Source organism: Parasteatoda tepidariorum, chromosome 1, assembly GCF_982258835.1.
Source record: "Parasteatoda tepidariorum strain Cologne lab strain chromosome 1, Ptep-v5.0, whole genome shotgun sequence".
Classification (NCBI taxonomy): Eukaryota; Metazoa; Arthropoda; class Arachnida; order Araneae; family Theridiidae; genus Parasteatoda; species Parasteatoda tepidariorum.
Window position 1 is genome coordinate 73,319,253 of NC_141755.1, and position 18,652 is coordinate 73,337,904.

General features: G+C 26.9%; 1 protein-coding gene across 4 annotated transcripts in view; it reads left to right on the forward strand.

The window, feature by feature from the left end:
* Window positions 1-475: 475 nt before the first annotated feature.
* Window positions 476-18,652, forward strand: part of LOC107437663 (uncharacterized) — a 73,019-nt gene continuing 54,842 nt past the window's right edge. The window contains exon 1 of one of the 4 annotated variants that reach the window (XM_043056975.3): window positions 476-1,293. The gene's annotated coding sequence lies outside the window, so the exon portion shown is untranslated. The remainder of the gene's footprint in view (window positions 1,294-18,652) is intronic. The other 3 variants (XM_071179637.2, XM_071179640.2, XM_071179635.2) reach the window with 3 other exon arrangements.

The window sequence follows — 18,652 nt, forward strand, 5'->3', positions numbered from 1 at the left end:
ATTACTATTATTATTTACTCTTATTCTCTTTAACTTTTTTGAGGTGAAAAAAAAATCGCTATCTTGGTTCTTGTGATTTTCATCCTTTTCTTTATTAATTCGTTTAGATAACAAATGGCGCAAAAATGTATTATTATTACTATTTTTTATTTTCTAATTTATTACTTCTTGCTTCCTTTTTTTTTTATCAAAGGGAAAAGTTGTATTTTTTCATCAAAGGAAAACATTTAGCTACTTATAAAATTTTAACGTTTAACATGAGACAAATTTTTTTCTTCATTGAATTATATTATTTCTATATCATAGATAACAATTTCTAATGTTTTTACAATTAGGGCTGCAAGTGACGTCATCGTAGGCAAATTATAACATTTGTCGATTCAAAAACCAATCAGGTTCGACATACGCGTGTGGCGTCGCTTTCAGGTATCCAATTAAATCTGATTTAAATCATAGGGTTAAGCATAATGAGTAACTTCTTGAGTAACAAGTGCTCAAATGTTCTTAATTTATCTTCAACCAAAAATAATAAAAGAAATTATTTAGGTAACTAAAAAATGCACTAAAACTAAGTTGTGGGAATAAAAAGAAGACAATTTTGGAAATTTGCATTTTAATTCTATTAACTACATCAGTATTTAAATCTTTTATGTTAAATCTTTTAAATATTTAATTTTTATAAGCTTTCCTTCGTTTTAAGAATATTTTTATATACGAACATTAATTCTAATTAGTAATGTTAAAATTTCATTTATTCAATTTAAATTACCGAATTCAATTAACTTGACACTGGCGAATAAATGTTTCATTTGAGGAAAAAAAAAACTATTTATAATGAAGTCGTCGAGAGAGATAATTTACTTTTATTTTTATTATAGTTTTTCTGCTTATTTCAGTTTAAGTTTTTATTCGTATTTCTTTCTTTCATACGAACAGCTGTAAAGTATCCATTTCTTTGGCAAAGCATTTGGCTTCATAAATACGAAAAATCGCCAAATTCATACAACCATACACGGCATGTGTTTCATCCGTAACGCAATATCCCTCTGCGGGTGAATCACACAGTTCGAAATAGCCAGTACGGAATAAGAAGTAAAACGAAAACGATTGTCCTCTTTCATTAACGTTTGAAAGGAAAAAAGCCGAGCATTGATATATTAATATTTAATAATCGGTGGCATTGTTGATTAATCGTTCGAAATGTGTTACGGAGTATCTGTTTATGTGAAAGATTTCGCTTAAATTGAGGATAGAATATTTCCATCTCATCATTTGGATTTATTATTATTTCTTGTAAGTATTAATTTATTTAATTAATTTAATAGTAAATATTCTTTCTAATTTTTGTGTAATAATATTTTTGCTAACTTAATTATTTAATAGTTTATTTCTTCCTTCATATTCAATCAAATTCGGTGAATTGATTATTAGATTTATGAATGTTTTAAGTTATTGAATTTAGAATGTGGACGATTATTAATTTTATTTATAAATACTATTTACATTGATAAATTATTTGATTGTGTATAATGTCATAAATGGTTGCGATGAAAATTTTTCAACGAAAAAGGTGAAAATGTTCTAGAAAATTATTTGTCATTTAATTTACATATTCAGTTCGATTAAAGATGAATTAAATAAGAAAACAAGCACTTTGTATATTTTTATTAATTACTAAACAATTCACTAGAATAAAAGCGTTTTCCTATTTTATATATTTATAGATGTTGTACTCATGTTTAAGATTTAAGCATACTAAATGAATTATATTCTACATATAAATATGTACGAAGTGAATTAATACGATCGTTTATGAAACTAATGGTCACAATGTAATGGTATTTTAAATTGCTTTTATTTATTTCAGTTAGCGAGTTATGAAATATCATTATAATTTATAATACTGTATTAAAATAAATTGAATTCTAGAAGTTGGGCTGTATCAGTGATGAAAACAAGTGAATTAATTTTAGAAAAGATTTGATTTATCGCATCTTTTTATTTGTTTGATTTCAACGCAGACAAAAATAATTTTTGATGGATTGGACTATATATTCAACAAACTGTGTTGTCTATGTTTAAAATTTATTTTTTTAACTTAAGTAATTTTAATTTATACCTAGTTATGCTATTATTTTAATAATATTTTAGTTTTAAAATGAGATTAATAAACATTAGGTAATTTTTGTAAATAATATTCATTAAGACAATTGCTGATTTATCGTCTGCGGACTTTACATACAAATTAGTTTAATAAAATCAAGCAGTTAAGATTTTTTTTTAAAATAACTCTTAAAGTACTTTACACATCAATTTTTTTAAAACTTTAATTGCATTATGCCATTTTTCATTAATATTTTAAATTTCCAGATGATCTATTTTATTTAATATCTTACAATTTATAAAAACATTAACAATAAACCTCAAATCCTTAAGAAGGGACCAACATATTAATTATAATCTTTTGCCGTTTTTTATTCATTAATTTTGTCAAAGTTAAATGTAGTTTTGAAAACAAGTTTTTTTTTATTCGATATAAATTCAAATTTATAAATTCAAATGTGAATTGGTAGCATGATTTTGGAGTTATTTTTTCACCTGTCATGATCACGGTTTTTTAAATGTCATTATTCTTTTTTTGGAAATCAATTAAAATCCTGTTTCCAAAAGTCATTATCATCTTACTCATCATTTTATTACTCCGTCAGTAATGCATTTATCATCTTGATAAGCGGAAGTTGATGAAGGCAACAGTAAAAATAGACTAGGATTGTTTTCTTTTTTCGATTTATTCATTCAAAACTTCTCTAAGTCGTTATTTTTATGAAACTTTATTATATTAGGTATGATTATTATATGATTAGGTATCAGGTAAGATTATTATAAAAATGCTTTCTTCTTTCTTGAATTAAACGTAACATTTTTATTTTCTATTAGGATATTAGGTAAAATAAAGTATTTATGAATATGAGAATTTTTTTAGCTCTTAGAATTAATTGTTTCTCTCTATATTGTTTCCCTTAATTTCCATTTATTTTATTTTCATTCTCAGAGTGCGGATACAAAATATATTAAAAATATAGCAAAAATACCTAACAAAAGTAAACAAAATTTTAAAAATAAGCAAAAGTATGTAAAACATGTATTAAAAAATATATATATATTGGAATAAAGAAAACTCAAAATAAGGAATTTCTATGTATGATTTCAGTTGAATTCTTTAATTATATAACTAATAAGAAATCGGAAAATTGTTTACAGGTAGAATTTGTTTGTATTTTATATATTTAAGTAAGAAAATTGTGTAACATTGTTAACATGGAAATTATTAAGTTATCTACAGTTAGGGATAAAAAAAAGAACCTTTTAAATATTGAGTTTTGATGATCATTATTTCGTTGTTCTTTCTTAAGCTATTAGATCGGCAACATGATCAGTAGCACCAAGTTTTCGTAGTGAATCTGATTAAAATATTTAAAATATTGAAAAATTTTAACAAACAAGTTTAGCAAATTGTTATTATAGTTCATTTCATCTTGCTGGAAACAAAATGAAAGTAACCATGTTATGTTATTAATGATTTTTGTCTGCAAAATATTAGTCATATTTTTTAATCATGTTTAGAACCAATTTGTTAGTGTTTATTAATTTATTAATATGTTTTAATCCGCTTTTAACTTTTGATATATGAAGATATTAAGTAGTAAATTTTATGTCTAGAATTTTGAAGTCTTAAGTTAGTTGAAAATCGGAACTAAAATAACTTAGTTGAAAATCGAAACTAAAATAACTAACAAGTACGTATCAGTAATACGTACTTGTTAGTTATTTTAGTTTCGATACCATGTACATTTGTGCTTACCAAATGGAGACAATATTATTAGTTTAAATAAAATATTTTTGTATTGTTTTAAACGAAATGTTTTATATAATATTAGTTACTTTAGAAACGCTAATTCATAAAGTTAGAATTATGTATTACTTATTTTTGACAATACTATGAGGGAGTTGTAAAAATGATTATAAAATGTAAAGTTGTCTTACAATATACTGTATGGTTTCTTTTTTTTTCCTTCTTTTTTTTAACAGTTTTCTGTTTCCCCCTCTAAATTTTTATTACGTTGCACAGCTATTATTAGTTTAGTTGCCCAATTTTATTACTTTTTTTTTTCCTTTTAATTTTTTTTTATTATCACAATTGAGTAATTTTAACATTTTCGCTTGTAGAGCGTATTGATTAGTATTAAATCTATCAATTTGAATCCTGAAATCTCTTAAATATCTAATTATCAATTAAAATATTTTGTAAATAAGTTTAAAATTATTAAATCATTAATTATCGCATTTTTTTAAAAAACTAAAATGTTACATTAAACTTTCCTCACTTGTTTTGCTCTTGCAAATTTGACATATTTTATTTTATTGCCTCAAAATGTTTTTTCCTGTAATTTCCCATAAAAATTGATTTTATAGAATAAGCTGCGTACGATAACGTGTTATTTACACCTGTGTTGGCGACTGAATAACTCGCATGATGTTATTTGTGAGTAAGATAAAAGCGCTGAAGCTGATTCATTTCCATATTCAACCTTGATCAAGGCCGAGCAACGTGTTCGATGTCAGACATCTGCGTACAGTCAGCTGATAAAACTTGCATTTTGTTTGAACAGAATTTTGTGTGATAAAGTTAGTAATATATGGCAGTTTCAATTTAGTTACTTTCAGCTTTTTGAACTCTGCTTTTTAAACCCTTTTTCTAGAATTTTTCATTTAATTGTATCTAAAATGTGAAAAATTCATTATTAATTATTAATTCATTATTAAGTGTGACAAAATTGTTTTTATTTTATGCTATCTACGAACGGTCTATCCATTAACTTTAAATGTTTATCAAAATATCCTATTAATTTTGAGTTCAACTCTGAAGACGAGGGACCTGCGGTGTCTTATGTAAATTGGGTTTCGAAAAGTACTCATTTTTGCTTACCAGCCAGAAACACATACATTTAAAAGGAAACGAAAATTGATGGTAATGAAACTCTAAAACATGCTGTGTCTATCGCATAGCATATTTTATGTCTGTATTGTTGTCTGAACAGCAATCTTGACAACAATGCTAAACTTACCAGCCATAGTTAAGATTTAAAAACCAGTTACCTGTGATGATACCATGACGATCTTTTTAGATCTTGGAAAAGATCTTTAATATATCTTCTCGATTAAGATCATAATGATAATGCTCATCATCTGTCAAGATGATGATATTTGTTGATCATCTCTGATTATAACTGAATTAAATTCGTGACTGAATAGCGGAACACTCCAAAGTGTTAAATGCATCAAAAAAAATAAAACAAATCTCGTGAAAAAAATCTTTTGTTCGAAAAGTCTTGCATTGAATAATTGCCCATTACATTTTTATAAATTTTGAAACTAGATACTTACTATTAGAAATTTTTTTCGGCAGTATTTTATTTAAAAAAAGAAACAAACGGATTGTTAGGGCACAATCGAGTTAATTATATGTGATAAATTTTTTTTTACTGTCACTGATGAATTGTACTTTATTTACTCCACAAAAATCCGTGACTTTTTAGTTGATACTTTTTAATATGAAAGAAAAGAAAGTGTCACTAACTAACATATATTTTATATTAACATATATTATTAACTTATATATATATATATTATTAACATATATTATAACGTATATTTTAGTTCTTCAAAGATTTCTGGTGCATAAAGCTATTTCATTTTTCTAATCTTGCAAAAATCAGTGAAGGGTAATCGAGTTTTTAAGTGCAACTAGCTGTCTAATAGATCAACACCCTATATTGAGATTTAATTTATATTGTTTCTATTGCCTACGATATATAAAAAAAAAAGTTGTTTCTTTTTTTCCTTTTACGTACAGTAAAGTTTCCTTTCGGTTTAATAGCTCCTGTGTAATTATGGGCCGGACTTGCAGTTTATCACTTAATTGATGCGTAATTGTGCATGGGGGAGGAGAACTAGATATGTTTTCGTAAGTTCTCATAAGTTACATTCGGAGGCGCCTTATTTCTAAGCCACGTTTTCTAAATTATATAATCGTCTGCAGTTGGTATGGCTAAGGGGCAGATCGTGCAGCAATCAGAATTTGACAGATTTATTTTCATTTTATTGTAATGGATGTTATGGTACGGTTGGGTGGATTGGATTAACTTAGAATATGATATTGAGAAATAGACACCTTATCGCGGAATAAAATGCCTGTCTGATTGCCTGAAATATTGTTATTTAATTCATTTTTGTTTAAAACTGTTGTTGATTTTATTGAATTTTTTTTATTTAAAACTCGTAGTTCAAATATTATGCAATTGAAACTAATTGGGGAAACATAACCAATGACACTTTTTATAATGTTTTTAAAATTTAAAAAATAGACTAAAAGTAGGATGAGACTAAAAATACTAAAAATACGTTTAAGAAGAAATTTTTATGTGCATTTTATAAATGAAATTTTTTCGCGTTTTTTTTTCTTTCTTCATGCTTTTGAGTTTCTATTAATTACTTTCTATAGAACTTGTTATACCATCTTGTGATTGAATGACAAGGTCGTGGATTTTTCTTCTTCTTAAAACTCATTAGTCTCGAAGCTAATTAGAAGCGTTTCATGTGTTATGTCAAGCAATTACTAAAAAAATGTTTTCAAAGTTATAAATTGATTATAGCATTAAGCGAATTATTTAGTATGATTCATCATTAGTAATTGTTTGTAAATTATAATATTAATTAATTTATACCAATTTAATATTAACATGAATATTATTCAAATGATGCCCATTTCTTGTCGTCACTACGTATCTATTTCATTTGACCTAATTTATTTTCAAATAGCGAGCTATTAATTAAACTATGTATTTATTAAAATTATTTAAATCTACATTTATGACAAATGAATATAGTGCTTTGATCAAAAGGTCATACTTAAATTCAAATTAACTTTTGACATCCATCTTTATAAAATTCTCAAGGATTTTAATTTTTTACCTTCAATCTTTTTTTTAATATAAATTAATTATATAATGCTAATCAATCAAGTGTTTTTAAATTATGTGTGCTTGAAAGTCTTGAGAAAATGACTTCAGAATCTTCAAGATATGCATTAGGGAATAGTTTGGAAACTGCTGACACAAGTATTAATCAAAATTAATGTTTTCAAAGAACTTGTTCTGTGATGAATGTGATTTCTGATATACTTATTGATTGGATGAATTAAAATCGTTTTTTTAATGTTATACCAAATAACAAGGTATGGCTTATTAGTGACTAAAGTCAATCGACAGTAAATATTGTAATTTAAAATCGAAAGAAAAATGCTAAATCGTTAATAAATTACCTATTCACTAAAGCGTAACATATTGTAATTAAAACATTTATGAGTATAAAAAAGGCGATGTGAAAAGTTTTTTCTCTTTTTCTCCCAAATCTTATCTAACTATTCATGGACTCCGGCAGCTAAAATTTTATTTTTTTTCTCTTCTGGTTTATTAATTCTTATGTGTATGTTAGGTACGAGTACATACACATACCTAACATACACATATAGGTATGTGTATGTACTCGTACACATACCTCTTCTATTCTGTATTCAACCACGCCGGTTGAATATTCGTTTAAGCCAAATTATTTGTATTAAATTGATTTATAAAATTGTTTTTAACTGTTTGATGTTATGCGGAAAAAAAAGATTTTCATTGGTTTTGTACTATCAAAATGATACAAAAATGCGAGTCAACAACTTCATAATATTTTACACAAGAGTAATGAGTAATGATGTTTTTTTATTATTATCATGAAAGAAAGAAATGTTTACAGACATAAGACGCCAACTCATATCAAACTTAGATGATTAACAACGTAATGTGCCAACTTAAATTAATTAATTAAAATGTACGATGCTTTAAGCATATATAACTGCTTTTAAATTACTAGGCTATTTCAGATTTACTATTCACAAGTTTTAAAATAAAACGTATTTAAGTTAAGAAAAAAAAAATTTTTTTTTACTGTGTTTTTATTTCAGTTGTCAGACAGATTAGTAAGATACGAAAAAAAATAGTAATGAGAGTAAGTCAGCGTTATTTAAAAATGCTTGACGAATCATTTATTAAAAAACGTAACTTAAACGTAATTTAATTCGTCATTTTCGCATGTATTAACATAACATAAATAGAGGTTTTAACATAATCCATGGAAAAACTTTCAACTGATAATAACGGATCTTACAGCGATAGCTATAGTATCGAAGTAAACAATTTTCTAGCATTTGTTATAGGTATAACCTGTGACAAATGTTAGAAAATTGTGTTTACATTTTTTAAATGTTGAATCAATTCAGAATATAAATTTTTGCAAGAAAATGCAGTTTTTTATACATCAAGAATTTGCATAGCTCATCTCTTAATTTATACAATTGAAGAAATACAAAAAAATAATGTATACAAAAAAGAAATATGAGCAACTATATTGAATGTTTTAATATTTAATTATGTTTAATATTTGTTTGTTTTAATAAATTTTTTTAGAATTATTTAGTTTCTTGAATCTTGTTTTTTTCTTTCTTTTTAAATGTCATGTCTGTTACCCTTATGTACTAACAGACATGGCAAATGTATTAATTAACATGACATCATTCACTAAATTTTTTTTAAATTTGAATTTAAACTACCTACTATTACTAATATTAAAATTATATATGAATAACCTTTGTCTAGAATTCTAGAATATGTAAAAATAACAGAAAAAAAACGATGAAAAGAACTACTATATGGAATATATCTAAATAGTATAGAAGAAATATATGTGATTATTTCTTTATTTTAAAACTACATATTCTATAAGTGTAAAAAAAAATTTTCTTTCTCAAATGACATTGAGGTACAAATGGACATTAAATCATTTTAAAGACTGAATGTTAGTTTCACGTTACGCATGTCCTCATTTTTATATTGAAAATTTCATTATAATTTCGTTTTTACTTCTTTAAAGTATTAACCTTATTCTATATATATTATGGTTAATAATGTCAGCTCATATAAACCTATTTTTATTATGATTGTAAGAAAATAAAACATATCTAAAAAAAAACATTTCACAGTCTGAATTTTGAATTCGCAAGTATTTAAACTGGAATGAAGTAATAATAAATTATCGTTTTAAACCAATCCACCCGACAGGTCAATTTTTTTCCTGCTTGTTCCTTATCCATGACCCAATGTATTCGTGACAAATTAAACTTTTTATGCGTTTTATAACTCTTAAATACCATAAAAATTAACTTATAGTGTATATACATAAAGTTTTCGCCTATTAATCGTTCCATAAAAAACAATAAAAAAATCCGGACTCTTCAAAAACTTATATTATGGATTTATGAATTAGTGTTTATTCAATCAGGCTCTTAACTAACTTCATTAAATAAATTTAGAACAGTGAAAATTAAAATTTTAATGGACTTATCTTGTAAACTAAAAAAATTATTGTTTTGAAAAAAATAGTTAATAATTTATTTTTATTATCTTTAATCGTCACTCTGGTTCAAATCTCTATCGGTTTCTAAATACATACAAGAAAATAATGGGAAAAATATTTATAGCCTTATTTTAGCGATGACCAATTTTTTCAAATTGTGGAGCCCTAAATGATCGAACTTATTTTGGCGAAAATCCGAGACTTCCTGAATAAATTTCATTAGCGATTGGTAAACTTATTAATTAACGAAAGAATCATAAAGGTTTTGAAAATATGTATTGATTCAAATGTTTTTTATTATTTTAATATATAGTGAATTAATGGAGAGTTAAAAAAAAATTTTATCATATAATTTTATCAAGATCAGTCGGTTGGGTTTTGTCTCAGACAGTTGAAATCACAAGTTTAGAGTGGAATCTAGTCCAGTTCTTAATTAGATTATATTGTATTCATAAATTGAAAATGAATGAGTCGAATTATGGTTTTCGTATAAATGAAAACGAAAATGGACGAAAATAAACGTGTAGAATGTTTAGCAGAGAAACATACTTCTTCATTGTTGAATTTTTTTTAAATTTTTTTTTTAATTCGATGCGAAATATTAATGGAATTTTTCACTAATGCATGTCCTTTTCATAATTCATTCATTATAATGTTAACATTGACTTGAATTTTCTTTCTTCACAAGCATTTTAATTAAACATAATTTCATAAAAATAACGGAAACATTAAATGAATATTGGTATACAAATAATGGTATGAATAATGGAATAACTAATTCTATACAAATTTAGTTAAATGTTTCCGAAATCTTGACTAGTTGACTCCTGAAAAAAAAAGTCCTAACTTTTGGAATCCTGCTACCTAGGGTTCCGCGAAACACCATTTGGGGACCGCTAGCTTATGTGATTAAAATGAAAGTCATCAAAATTTTCACCGTCGGTTTATTTTATTTTATTTTTTTGTGCAAAAAAATATTGTTATTTGAAGACCATTTATAGCGTTATTTTATTATGAAGATCATCAATCCAGTATTAAAATATTTAATAACCTCAAAATTCTGCTGTGTCTTAATGTTCAAAATTAAAGATATTTTTCAAAAATCTATAAATAAGTTTAAGATAATATTACTTGTCCCAAACTTAATTAATCATATTAGAACGTTTTTGATCCTATATTTAACCGAACAATTTGAAAGGAATCCTAGAAAATCATTGATAAGCTATTGGAGAATCGAAATTAATAATTGAATTATTATTAAGTTATTTTTTAATTATTTAATTCTAAAATTTGTTTTTTAGCTGAGTTAATAAGTTAATTAAACAAATATGTGAATGAATCTAATATATCATAATAGTCTTTCCAGCTGTCAAGAAACTGTATTGCATTTCTTTTTCAATATTTTTAGAATTTATTTCTTCTTTTTTTCCAGAGCCGTCTTAACAACACGCAGGGTCCCCGGGCACAGAAATGTTTTGGGAACTTATAACAGGACATACTGCTTAAAATCGAACTAAAAAACTGCACATACACAAAATAAAACATTTTTAACATATGCAATAATTTGAATAAATTTAAATGTATTTAAATTTGTTTTTAGTAGACACAAAAAAACCTGAATTCACATAAAAACTTCATTGGAACGTTGAAAAATAGATTTCAGTTGTTTTTTTAAGTTTCCCTGGTGATAAACTATTCAAATTATTGTTGTTTTCATGATAATCAATCACTATTTGTAGAAAGAAAGACAAATTACACACTTTATAACTTTATACAGTAGAATATATTTATTTTAAAAAAATATATAAGGCAATTTTGTTTAATTTCAGTTTTTTTAAATACAATTTATAAAAAGTGAGATTCTCAAGGGCCCCCTGAGTGCCTTGGGTCCTCGAGTACTGCCCGGTGGTGCCCATGCGTGAAGACGGTACTGTTTCTTTCTTTAGAATTTCTTTTTATTCGTTGAAGAGAAGAAAAATTTGTTTATAAACAATTAAACTCAAACTGATTTAAGATTAATTCAGAAAGATTTCTTTCATCTTGACGTAAATATGTCCGAGAACAATAGCTTAATGGCATTCCCAAGTAAATACCATTGGAAAAAAGTCTGAAACAAAAGCAAGGTCAATTGATTTGCCCCAAGTTTCATTTCTCATTGTTAGTTAAGTGGCGGAAGTCGGCTTATGTCATTTTAAGGTAAATCCTTTAGCCTTGGTGCCACATTTCTGCTTTGTCGTAGGCGCACCTATACTTGATAAAATCATATGTTTATTATCCTTGGATATCATCTTAAAAATTGAGACTTTTCATCGACAGGTGTTTGCAAGTGACAATCTGACTGGAGAATTATCTTTATATTTTTGATACAGGTATTATCAACAATGAAACTAAAACTAGAAGCAAGAGTATTAGCGGGAACAATTTTTCTTCATTTCAATATTAATCATTTTCTATAAAATAAGATTTTAGATTTCTAAAATACATAGATTATATAATGAGAGATTGTTTGATTACACTGGGGAACAGATTTTGTTTTGTTTTCTGTTACGTGAGAATTTGTAATAGATCCTAGATACTTTCGTATCGCTGATTTCAACTCTGCTATCAGTTTCTCTCTTCAAGCTACAGTTTTTTTTTTTTTTAAATGACATTTTTAGCCTTCTTTTTGTCGGAATGCACAAGTTTATAAACGTTATATATATAACAGGACGGGGTGCGTAACGTTTTTAAAAAGTGCTTAAAGATGCTTATTTTCGATTTTCGTTTTTTAAAAGCCCTTTTAGCCTGGATGTTTTTAAAAAGTGCTTAATTTTCCCTTTTTCAAAATGAGATTTTTCCTTTACTATGTTGATTTTCGCATCGAATTATGCAAAAAGACGCAGTTCACATTGTCCTATTCAACGTTTTCACAATTAATTCAACCCCAATCTATTTCGGCGTATTGTCAGTCCCTTAGCGTATGAAAACAACATTCGTTTTACATGATTCAAAATTTCAAGTTTTTTGACAGTTGTCAAAAACAATGCCAAAAGGTTTTTTTTTCGTGACATGACGGTTTAAAACAAGATAGAACCGTTAATTGTCAAAAACTTTTCAACCCTGCCTAATTATGATATTTTTAAAAGTGCTTAAAAATGTTTTATGAGTGCTTGAAAAGTGCTTAAAAGGAGCTTATTTTTTGTTGAATAATTTGGCTACGCACCCTGTGATAGATCCTATATACTTTCGTATCGCTGATTTCAACTCTGCTGGGACTGTTTCTTCGTGTCGAACAGGTCATAATAGGGCATTTCAGATCATGCTTTCCTACGCATTTTTAATCCTGAAGATGTGCCTTAACTCCCCTAGAAGTTTGTCTCAACATTTACGCGACCCCCTCTTATATTTAACATTTTCGATTAAAAATTGACGAAAACCGACATTTGAAAAAAAATCTATAGCTTTAGGAAAAAAATACTAATTTCAGATTTAGAATCCCCACACCTGAATGAGGCAAGTTGAACTGAATGTAACAAAATATCTCTTCCTCAGTGTTATCATAAATGTAGATCCTGGTGATAGCTCATAGATTGATTTTTATCCTTTTGCTCTTAGATTGAATGTAAATTTTATTTTAAAAAAAATGAAAAACAGTTTTAACATATTTGTTTTATAAAAACAAACATATTTTTTAACATAGCAGAAAATGTCTACTAAAATCAACTAAACCCAGAAATTCGCCTACCTTGAACATTTAATTTCCCCTAACATCTAAGAAATGTGTTATCTTTATGTGTTTATAAATTTAAATTAAAATTTATAAAATAAAATGGTAAATTACTGCAACGTTAATTAAGTTATTCACAAAACTTGGAAAATATTCTTCCTTCCTTCCACGAGGTTTCTTCCAATGTTATTCTAAAAATAACTTTTGGTGGAGGTCCTTATCTGGGCTTTCCTGTGAAGTGCCTTTTAACAGAAGTGCAACACATGTTAAAGACAAGAATCATTGTAAGCAATTTTATGTTTTCACACGTGATATGAGGAAGATAGTGAGTCAAAATACACTCTTTAACTGTTTTCACCATTGAATTTGTCTAAATTCGAAATTTCTATTTAGTTCCTTTATACTCAAATTACATGTTATAATCAGAGATTAGTAGCTTTTTTTTGATTCATTAAAAGAAGTTCCTCATTAGTTAAATTTAATAAACTGCGTAGAAAAAATTCTGGTAAAGAAATTTCTAAAAGTAGGATTATATTATTCACAATTAAACAAAAAAATAATAATAATGTTTCATTTATAAATAAAAGCAACTTTCAAATCCGAATTTAATTAAAAAAATATTCACTAACCATATTTTTAATATAGTTAAAAAAATTAAAAGTTTATTTATGTGGTTTTTGAACAAGAAATCGTTTTAAAAACAAAGAATCTTAAAATAAATTCTCCTTTATTTTCATTTTGTGTGTGTGTTTTTGACATTATCTAACCTTTAAAGACATTTTTGAATTCAAATATGAAAATTAAACTTAAAATGATTTCATTCACGAGATTCGCCTCAAACTACTTGTTGAAACATGCACATTAATTATTGTTATCGACCTCATAATGTTATCAATTAAGTAAATTTCAATGAAAAAATAAAAGAGGAACAAATCAAGAGAAAAAAAATCATTCTGACTCTCTCTCGTTATATATATATCTATACGTAGTACATCTGTAAAAAGCTAAATGAAAATATCAAAAATTGATTTAGTTCATTCAAGTCGCGTGGTGATTCTTGTGATCAGTGAATCGATTAACTGTACTCATTTCATTTTCATCAAAATGAAATGAAGGTGAATTACAATCTGTAAGGTAATAAAACCTCAAAAAATGAAAGATAACAATATATTTCAGACGACTAACGTTATGGGTGACTTATTTCAAGTGTGACGTCACTGTAATTGTCACGAAAAGATTTTTTTTTTTTTTTACATTGATTGCATAATTAAAAGAACTAAAATAGCATTTGTAATTTTTTTATTCAATTTACTTAACTATACGGCATGTATATTTTTGATGTAGTTCTGTATTTTATTTAATAACCGGCGTGGAACAGCCGACCCAATTCTGAGTTTACGACTATCAGTGAACAACTTCGTAGTTTTTTTTTTAACCCAACCCAGAAGACAAGGGGACTCCTAGATCAAGCATTGGGAGTAGCCTTCGTGGATGCCTTTTTTTATGGAACTTGTATGCATTTGCGTTACATAGTGATTAATACCACGAAAAAACATCCCACGGTTAATCCAACGGCAAGGGGATTCTAGTCTATGATTTTTCTACCACTTAGGATATTTTACGTCATCAGTATCATTCGTGCGAGCCAAGAGCAGAATTTGTTATTAACGAGCCACCGCTGAGATTCGGACCTGCGTCACCTGATTATGAAGCGAAAGCTCATTTGATGTAGTTGTATTTTTTGTTACTCTAAAATATTGATTAAAAAAATATATAAACTAAAAAACCTTGTTTTTTTTAAAAATTACTTAATTTTTTAAGCCTGAGTAATTTTGATTTTTTTAAAAATTTCTTTATTTTACAGTAGAATTTACCACTGTAGGAAATGCAAATAATTTTTCAAAACTAACAAAAATTATCAAACATGCCAACTCATTATTAGGTATAGGTAATTCAATGAAAAGAATAAACATTTTCTCTTTTAGTAAAAAAAATTGTTAATATTTTTGTTGGACTATTACGAAATTACTGTTGTATAATCCGTGGTCTCATCAAAAACAAGATAAAGTTAAAACAATGCGTGTGTCTTTGATAGGCTAATGTGTGTATGTTTATATGCACTATTTTCCATCAGTGTTAGCATCTAAATAAAGCATCTAAATTACTAATTTACCCAACTACTTAATTTATTTTAGTTTCATATGTTATCTCCAAAATTTCATTATTTATATATTCAATCTTTAAATTTACACATTTTGTAAATTATTATCTTAATCTGTCTAAGAATATCTTATTTACTTTTTCAGTATAATATACAAATGAGATCATACAAAGCAGCAATCAAAATACGTTCAAAATACGTTTATTAAATTCAATTATTTTTTAAATTACTAAAAATGTAGAGAAAAATTATTTAAATCGTAATTGTTAGATTTAATACTACAAATGTGTATCTTAAACATATGTATGCGTAATTGTTCGGTTTGGTATTATGCGAAAAGTTTTGTAATATCTTTTAAATATTTTACACATATTGGATATTTTGATAAACAACTATTGTATAATAATGTTAAATTCCTATCAAATAATAAATACGTGTTTATTTCCTTGTAATTCGAGAAAAATAAGATAGATATCAATTGTTCGATTGCGCAAGCTCGGATAGTATTTACCAAAGGGGTCCCCAACCCTATGCCCGCGGGCACCATGGCGCCCGTCGATCGATCTAGGTGCGCCCGCTGCTTGTACCCAGCAATAAAATATTTCAGTTTTCCATTTTCGCAATAAATGCTATGCAAATTTTATGCTATGCAGATACATACTGAGGTACGCTGGCTCAGTAAAGGTAAAGTACTTGATAGATTTCTACATTTAATTAGAGAAATAAAAAATTACCTTGTAGCCAAAAATCAAACATTTTTAGAACTAAGAGATCCTCTTTGACTAGCAGATTTGTCTTTCATAACGGACATAATGAAAAAACTAAATAATTTGAACTTGGAGCTGCAGGGAAAGGACAAACATGAAGCAAAAATGATAGAGGCTATAAACTCGTTCAGAGCTAAGCTAGTTTTGTGAATATCACATTTGAAAATGAAGTGTCTTGTGCATTTTCCAAACATGAAAAAAATGATAGGTGACAGTGAAATTGGCTTATTAACATTTGTCATCAACCTCCAATTGCTTCAAGATCAATTTAAAAAGCGCTTTCAACAATTTAATATCATCGAGCCTTTAATAACTTTTTTGTTAATCCTTTTACCAACCAAATAAACCGTAATAGCAACATACATTTCAGAGTTTCTTCAAGTAAAGCGAGAAGAATTGGAGATAGAAATTGTGGATCTTCAGAATGACATTATCCTCAAAACTATTATATCACATGAGAAATTCTGGAATATACTTGAAGGAATAAATTCCATTCTTAAAAAGAGCATCATATTCTCCCAATTATATAGCGCTGGCCAGCGAAATGTCATGCCAAACACCACATTGACTGTATTTTAAAATAATTTTTATACTTCGTATGTTTTGAAAGCAATTTAGTAATCATTTATTTTACACAAGAATATTAATACTAATTATATTCATATGTTAAATTAATTTTTAAAGTAAAATTTTTTGTGCACTATATGTAGTGTGTATTATTACCTATGTCTACCAACCAACTATACATTTATCTTGAAAAAATAAATGGTGCCCGCCATTCGACCGATATTCTGGTATTTGCTCTTAGGTACAGAAAGGTTGGGGACCCCTGAACTAATATATATATATTACGATTATCACTGGACTGCGAAAATAGATCTTATCTCTCATTCCATTTGTGATGTTATTTTGTTATTGTTTTTTTTTTCCGTTTAAGCATCTTAATTTTATTCTATTTACATGGTTTTTTGAAAATCTATCGCCAAGGGGAAACAAAAAAGAGTTTAAGTACCTTAGACTTGAAGTAAAATGATGATTTTAAACTATATATCTCATCTTACCGTGAAGAATATCCCAGTTTTTGCAACTTTTTATGAGTCCAGATAAGGCAGCATTGGAGTACGTTTTTAAATATTAAAAAATTAGACAACAAACGCTTTTCATTTTCACAGAACTGTGGCTTTTCTCCCTATTGACGTTTTGCGCCATTTTCAAAATATGCATAAGCAGCGCTGGCTTTAGATAGGCTAAACATAGCCTAACAGTCATGAGTAACTGTTGTAAGCTCATAGCAGTTATGAAAATGGCATATTGTGTATTAACAAAAGAGCATCATTTCATATAACGACGGAGCCTTCAAAAAACAGCCTAAGAACAACTAGATCGCGTAGTAAAATTTAATATGTTCGTGTGCTTGTAAGAAAAGATTTTGAAAAAAATTGTTCTCTCCTCTCATATGGATAAAATGTTATTTTTAACTTTTGCATAACTTTTTATTAAATTGTGTGCTCTTAACTATCAAAAATCAAACTTTGTATTTCCGGTTATCGCTGTACGAAACAAAATATTTCTGGTAAACAAAAGATAAAGCTAGTTTGCTATCGTTCTTTATTCCAAAATCCGAACCAAGTTGGAATTTGAACCTTTTCAAGAGAAGAGCCCTTGAGATATATCTTAAGTGAATTGAGTTTATTTTTCTCTTTCAAGATGAGTCATCCTTTTCTTTCTGTGTGACCGAGGAAGGGGTTTCTTATTGGATTAATGAATGTTTATTCTTCATGTCAAAGGCCTCTTTCTTTTCTCTCCCTTCATTTCAACCCAGGATTTTTCTTATTTTTGCTGTGAACTTTTGCTGCTTTATGCTGTTTTCATATGAGCCTTTTTTTTCTTCTTCTTCGAAATCAGTTTTTATGGATTAAATTTTTGAATGTGTAAAAATGAATTTTTTTTCTCCAATTAAATCAATAATATAATAATTTGAATTCAATGTAAAAATATTTGTTTTTATTTCAGCTGTTATTCAATATAATGCGATCGATAAATATACTTCGAAATACAACTCCTATAACTTTTTTCTATAACTTTTTCTATAACACTATTGCTTTTTCTTAATAACTACGGTGATTTATATATGATTTTTTTCCAATAAATATTTCTTTTCTCGCTTCATTAAATTCTAATTTAATGGAGGGTTTTATTACCGTTTTCTTAATGAACAATAGGCGATATAACAATGCATTTTATTTTAACTTCCCTGATTAGTAATTTTACCTTGCTCTCTTTTCTCCAGAATTACATCACGATTTTTTATTATTGTAAGCAAAATGCTTTCCTATTCTGTGAGCGAAAAGGAATCGGCGCAAATAAAACGCCCCAATAAGTAATTAATCGAATCAAAACCAAATATATCTGTTTAATGTTATTTTAAAAATATCGGAATTATATTGACCAAATTCGATTTTATTTCAAGAAATAATTAACTCTTTTTCTCAGGGAAAAATT